This window comes from Watersipora subatra, chromosome 5 (assembly GCF_963576615.1).
Source record: "Watersipora subatra chromosome 5, tzWatSuba1.1, whole genome shotgun sequence".
NCBI classification, from domain to species: Eukaryota; Metazoa; Bryozoa; class Gymnolaemata; order Cheilostomatida; family Watersiporidae; genus Watersipora; species Watersipora subatra.
In genome coordinates, this window is record NC_088712.1 from 20,059,168 (window position 1) to 20,066,409 (window position 7,242).

A 7,242-nucleotide genomic window follows, 5' to 3' on the forward strand; every position below is an offset into this window, starting at 1 on the left:
CACATTGTTGTGTTTTTTGTAGTTGTAAATACATGTATGTAAATGAATGTTTATGTACAAAATATTTTGTTCATAGAAATAAATTTAAGACTTGAGCTATGCATGTTCATGAAATATCAGTTTTGGTGAATTTTGAACAATAAATTACATGACCTTTGGGTGATTTTGCCAGGCTTTTACCCAGTCAAAGAGTTAATGTCTATGAGTCGACAAAGCAAACTTTGTTATGAAATAACTACAAAAGTCGTAAAAGTTTTACTGTTGCAATAAAAACTTTGATAGATATGAACTGACACAAATTTTTAGGAGATTTCATTTTAAGGTATTGGTTTTTTATCATTTTGGAATTTGTTAATGTTTGATGAGATTCTACGGCCAGTTTGTTTAAAAATTAAAATCAGCTAAATTGTAATGCAGCTAATTTTTTTAAATCAAACAAAATGAAGTCACAGCACGAAGTGTTGCAGATGGAGAGGCAGAATAGAGAGTTATTGTGATGCACCTTGAACGTATTACCTAATATCAATAATAGCAAACATAGCAACTGGTGACACCTTTATGAACATATTTTTCTTCTGAGCCTGTTGACTGCAATTGAAATTCAACATTAATGCATTCTAGCAGTCAAATTATCTCAAATATCTAACAACAATTTTAAATAATAGAACAATTTCATTATCTTCTGACAAAAGCTAATAAACCTTTTGTAAGTTCAACTTCAGGGGAAATATTTTTGAATTGTTTATTAATTTAGTTCATAGTACTGCCAACTTCCTGTTGATGTGTTAACTTCTTTCTTAAATTAAACAGAATTCTAAACAATCATCAAGATCATTTGTGACCACTTTTTGTAAAAGGCAGGTAGGTGACAGTGAGTACGGTGGGTTTTTGTTGCAGCGATATTGAGTTGACTGCTCATGAAATTGTAAATTGTAAACCTAGTTAACTAGAAACCAATTTGCCGTAAATGTACTTAATTTGGTCCAATAACAAATATTATCTACCATATAAATGGCAATTGTTGTCTGTGTATGCGTGTGTCTGCCTTATAAAGCAGTCTTAACTTTTTTCGTCGTTCGAGTTTCGGTCACACAAAGCCAACTGAATTAATATGAGTAGTAACAGTAAATAAATTATAGAGCGGTTTTTCTTTTATCCATTAATTCGTACGAAGCCAACTGAATTAATATGAGTAGTGAATATCGTAATTTTGGACTATTCGCCGCTTCTTTTTTATTTGATTTCAGCCAACCGGTTTATATAAAGGTGCGGCGATTCTGTAGTTTTTCTCAGACCGCTAAGGTGCATCAACCGAAATCTCCGGTTAGCACGCCTCTTTACAGTGTCCAACGGTACTGTTTCGTTTTAAACATCAAAGTTGCTGTCGTGTTTAAAAGCACTGTTCTGAGTTCTGCAGCCTACACAAAGGTACCTATACAGCTATAATAATGTATTACTCATTAAATAAAATAAATTAATGAGTAGTAATTTGCACAAAATTAGTATTTACTGCCAGCTTGTACAGAGAAGGTTATGTGAGCTTTCGTTTTTGCGGCCACTGGAAAAAAACGCTGTTCTCATCTACAAAATTTATACATCAAAAAGGTGAGTACTTCTCATTCAATGTTGCATTGTCTATAAATTGCCACACCTCTACTAAATAAACCTTTCTCTTGCGTCCATGTAAAAATATAGCTATTGGCCTACTGCCAGCCATTTTGCTGATATTGCTTCATGATATGTATACAATATTTTTTTAATTTCAAACTCCATCTAGATTCTAGAGCGTTTGTTCTGGTTATATATTTTACTTTGCCAACGTGTTAACAAACACTGCTATGCAAAAACTTCATTGTATCTGTAATTTGTGCATTGATAAAGCGATGTGAAGCTACAAAGCTATAACAAACCTCTACAATGTTCCTTATTTTTACAAACCCATTACTTTCACCACCATTATAATCAGTGCTGCTATTGCTATTTTAATTATCTGTGTTATCACAAAAAAACTGAATTGGCTATAATGTCATTAACATAAGTAGTTATTTGTTTTCTAACTCAGAGGCGTTTAAAAAACTTACACAAAAATGTTCGTTTTTAAGTTGGAAATTCCCAAACAAAGATTTAAAGTTGAACTTTAGGCTAATTTTATAGAAAATTCTTAGGGCAACACTGTCACTACTATAAAAGTACTAAAGATTGTTGGTTATGTTATCAACAAATAATAAAAATCAGTTACTAGCAATTGCTGGTAAAGGCCCAAAAATGTGTCTATGTGGTTGACCATAGAAAATGGATAAATGAGTCTACTTCAGTGAAAGGGTTAAAAACGTTGGAGTTGCCACTGTTTGTGATAGTAAACATGTTCAATTCCTTCTGCAGCAGAGTTAACTTAAATTTTTTTCTAGCTGCGAATATTACATAACTACAGCTACTACAGAACATGCACAGGTACTGCTACTGCATTTTACCTACTAAATTTCTGCTTCATAAAGGTAAGTACTTCTCATTATATTTTCTAGTGTATTATCTATGAATATCCGCACGTCAACTTTGCCCCCGGATTTGCCCCTGTTTGTGATAGAGGGACAAGTTCATTTCCTTCAGCAGCTGAGTTACACTGTACTAATATATTTTCAGCTATGTGTAGGCCTACTGTAACTTACTACTACAGAACTTGCACGAGTACTCCGAGGGTTGCGCTAGGCGGTGGTGAAAAGAAAGAGAGCAGCTGATATCGACTTAATGTCACCCTGCTTTAGCCATGACCAGCTCTACATCGCCTGCTCAAAAGTATAGGCACAAGCCGAAAACTGTTTGTTCATACACCCGATAAAAAAAACAAAAAATGTTGTCTATCCGGAAGTGTTGCGTTGAACTAACACTGTATTATTGTTATGTCATGCTATGTTCTTCATGTTCTGCCATACCACATACAACATTTCCAAACATATTCTTCAGTAGCCTATATATATATTTTCATGCATGTGGTTTCCTTATTGTATCTCATAAAAAGTTTATCATGTTGGCACTCTGTTTTATTATTGTAAGGTGCTAATGCTGTATCTGTCAGGACATCATACTGTCTGTGCTGTTATACATATAAATTTTATCGACACAACCTCATTACTGTTTGCATATACCATGTCTAAACACATGATATAGATGAAGAATGGGTGAGCCATGATTAGTGTTTTAAGCATGTAGAAGTCTTCATTCAATAAATGCTGGTGATAGCAAAATATTTTGTATAATTTTTTAAAAGATGCAAATTCTTTCAATACTGCTAGTTTGAAGAATTTCAGTTTGCTTAGCAATGTCAATTTCATTATCAGCTCTCTGTACACAAATAGGGCAACTCAATTTTTAGGGGGTTTGAGACTGATGCATTGTAGACTAGTTGTAAAACGTATTGCAGATTTCCATTGTTCTTCCCAACATTATTGACATACATGTATATGGCTGCATATGTGTATGCATTGTGTGATCAGGGCAAAAGCTTTCAGTAGACAGCATATTCGGAGTTTTTTTACACTATGAAAGACCACTCTGAACAAACCTCTTGCTGTGAGTGAATCTGTTCCTGTGGTTGGGTAATGCAGCTAGCGGTTTGGGGCTGTGGCGTCACTCGGAGATGCACGTGTAACATTTTTTGACCCGAGTGCCGCGAGAGTTTCCAGGCGTGACTTTCCGGATGAATGAGTTGGCGAGTGCGAGGCGATCGATTGTAAAGCGATTGAGTGCTAGACGATTGATTGCGAGGCAAATGCAAGGCGATTGATTGCGAGGCAGGTGCGGGCCGATCTTTTGCAAGGCGATTGATTGCGAGGGCGAAGCAGTTGATTGCGAGGTGAGTGCAAGAGCGCAATTTTCAACTGTGAGGCGGGTAAAGACTGGTCAGCCGAAGCAAGGGTTTGGTGGCAGAAGTGCGCGATCGTCAACTGCAAATATAGACGGGTAAGAATAGATGCATGAATCTAGACACATGAATCTAGAATATTTACTAGATTTTACACACATCTAGCTATAAAACACATTGCAAATTTCCATTGTTCTCCCCAACATTATTGAAATGTATATGTGTATGCATACTCTTATAAGACTGCATATTTGGAGTTGTTTTAGAGCATGAAAGGAAACTCTCAATAAACTTTCTGCTGCACATGAATCTGCTCCTGTAGGCAGGTATCGCAGCTAGTGTCACTATTATATAGGTCCATGCCTTTTACGCTAACCTCAAAAATTTCGATACCTATTCTATAAAAGTCTTGGTTCATCGGTGTTCATGGAACTACCTGAGCAAATGTGGGAAAATACTGAATCAAACTTGATAATATATATATATATACATATATATATATATATATATTTATATATATTATTTTTAGCTGAAAGTAAAGGCACATGCAGCAAGTGTTAGAGGCTCTACTACACATGTTGCTTTTTTGTAAGCTAGCTTCCACACAAGCATACTTTCATATTTTATGTGACTTTACGCTACGTTTATGGATTTATAACCTTTAACTCTTTCATTGCCGTCCGCATACAAAATTGGGTATCTGCCAAATGTCAGCCATTTTACTGAAAATTGCTAATATTGCTTCATAATATGCAATGTGTTTTTTTTCCAATTTCAATCTCTATTTAGAACATTTTTGTTACATATTTTAATTTGCCAACATTTTTAACCAACATTTTTATGCAAAAATTTAATGGATCAATACTTTGTGCAATGATAAAGCTGAGTGAAGCTACGATCGATGCAAAACTAAAACGATCATCCATAATGTTCCTTACTCTTACAAAATTATTACTTTCATCACTATCAGAAACAGTGCTGCTGCTTTAATTATTGGTATAATAAAGAAAATCTGAATCTGTATTGGCTATATTGTCATCAACATAACTAATTACCTGTTTTCTGACTCACACGCGGTAATTAATGAACTCAAACAATAAAATGTCCGTTATTAATTCAGAAATTTTCCAACCAAAGTTTAAAATTGCTTTGTTATTTTAGGCTAATTTTATAGACAAATTTTTGGACAACACTGTCAATTTTATAAAAGTCTTAAAGACCATGGGTTATGCTGTTAACGAATAATAAAATTAGGTAACTACACAATTGTTGGGAAAGTCGCAATAATGCGTCTACAGCAGTCGTCCGACAAAAACGCATTTATGCGTCTATGGCAGTGAAAGGGTTAAATCAGGGCATTGGTGTTGGAGCGATATAATGAATATTATAAACAAAAAGCCTGATGATATAATAATATATCTGTATATTATCTAACCTAAAAAAGGAATATAATCATAATATGTCATAAGGGGATGTTAGGGGAAGCTTTGTACTTAGGGCAGTGAAATCAACATTAATAGTGAGCAGATAACCATCCATGTGTGGTTGACAGCATGAACAATATCTTTTTGTCCTGTCAGAGAAAATAACTGATCTCTTCTGACAAACAGCAAAATGCCATAAATACATCTGCTAAATGATAAATAGTATATACTATGAGCTATCTCTGTAAATATAAATAACATGTGAATGTACTCTACATTTAGCTATTTGGCGAACGCACAAACTTCTAGTTAGAAAACTCCTTGGGAGACTGAGAAGTATATATATTGAAAAATGCAGACTCATGCGAGAGCGCTTTAAAGAATAGAGAAAGCATAATAATATTATGCTTTATTATTTATCTTGAGGTGTTGACTGATGTTCGAAAAAAAAGAATCAAGGAGATTGACCATCCAGAAGCTGAGATATAGCCAGCCAAACATAGGTCTATCAAAAAACAAAAGTGTTTTGGTAATCATCAATATATGACGTATAAAATTGACTTGTGCGCCATTGGTCAATTAAGCCAACTAATGCGCTCTCCTATAGCAATCACGTCGTTTTAATTGGTTTAATCCCTGGAAGTATAGAACAATCAAATGGGGCCTAACAATCATTGCTCTGAGAATTCCGAACCAGTCCCTCTGACGTGTAGATTAGTTTTAGCATAAAATAATTACATGCATCTATTTTTTTGCAACATTTTGCTATCTTGCTAGTTCAGCTCAGTTTTGCGGTTCTCCCACTTAGCTTCCCTATTCAGACTCATCTTTAACGTTGTTCAGATATTTTTTAACTATAGCTAACAAATGGAATCAATTAAATCAATTTCGGCTATCATTTGGAATTTTCTACAAATTATATTAGTTACATGATTTATTCTATACACATTTATATTATTATTTTTGTATAATATGCATTATGATTAGTATATTAATCATAAAAAATAATCATAGATGAGATAATAAATCAATAGAAAAATCAAATCAAAAGTTATCGTTTTCTTTTTTTACAGCAAGAGCAGCACGGTCAATTTATTCTTTTTAAGATAATGGCTGTAGTGAACTTACAGTCTGTTAATAGTTACGATAATCATGAAAATCAACTGAATTTTGCAGTAGATACACAGTAGAAAAATGATGAATGAACAAAATGTCACATTCCTATTTCTTATTCTAAACAAACTGCATATCGCGGATGTCGCATATAGACTATACACGCGTCGTTCGTTGAACAGAGGATCTTCGGAGCATATCCGTGGAGATCGAATTAAATTTTGAAGCACACTAGTCAAAATCTGCTCTTCTGTTTTGAAAAATCATGGCGCGGGGTTGTGGGCAAATGCCTTTACCACACAATGTTTGCTTAATTTTTCTGAGAAACCAGAGCTAGTCGGTAAATTTTTACCAGCGCGAGAAGCGTTTCACATATCGTAGCCAAAACAATAATTATACGTAACGCCGGTAAGGGTGCGCAACTCCGGCACATGATCATTAAGTCGATTTCATACGTCACAATTCTCGGGATTTTCGAAGGGTTTTTTTCTGATTCTTTATTAGTTAGACCTGTGTTTAGCTGGCTATATCTCAGCTTCTAGTGGGTCAATCTCCTTAATTCTTTTTTTAGAACATCAGTCAACACCTCAAGATAACTAATAAAACATATTAATATTATGCTTTCTCTATTCTTTAAGTAGTGTTTAGGTGTAAAAATTATATAAAAATACTGTAGCTTGATTAATAAACAATGGTAGCCAGATAAAAATCTAAATATCTGTTAAACCTGAACATTTTTGTATTCTAAAGTTTTCTCATTACTCGCTAAAAGTCATAAGTTGAAATTTAAAAAAAAACACAATTTACTGAACAAAATGCAACAGCGTTTAAATTGGTTTGCAAATA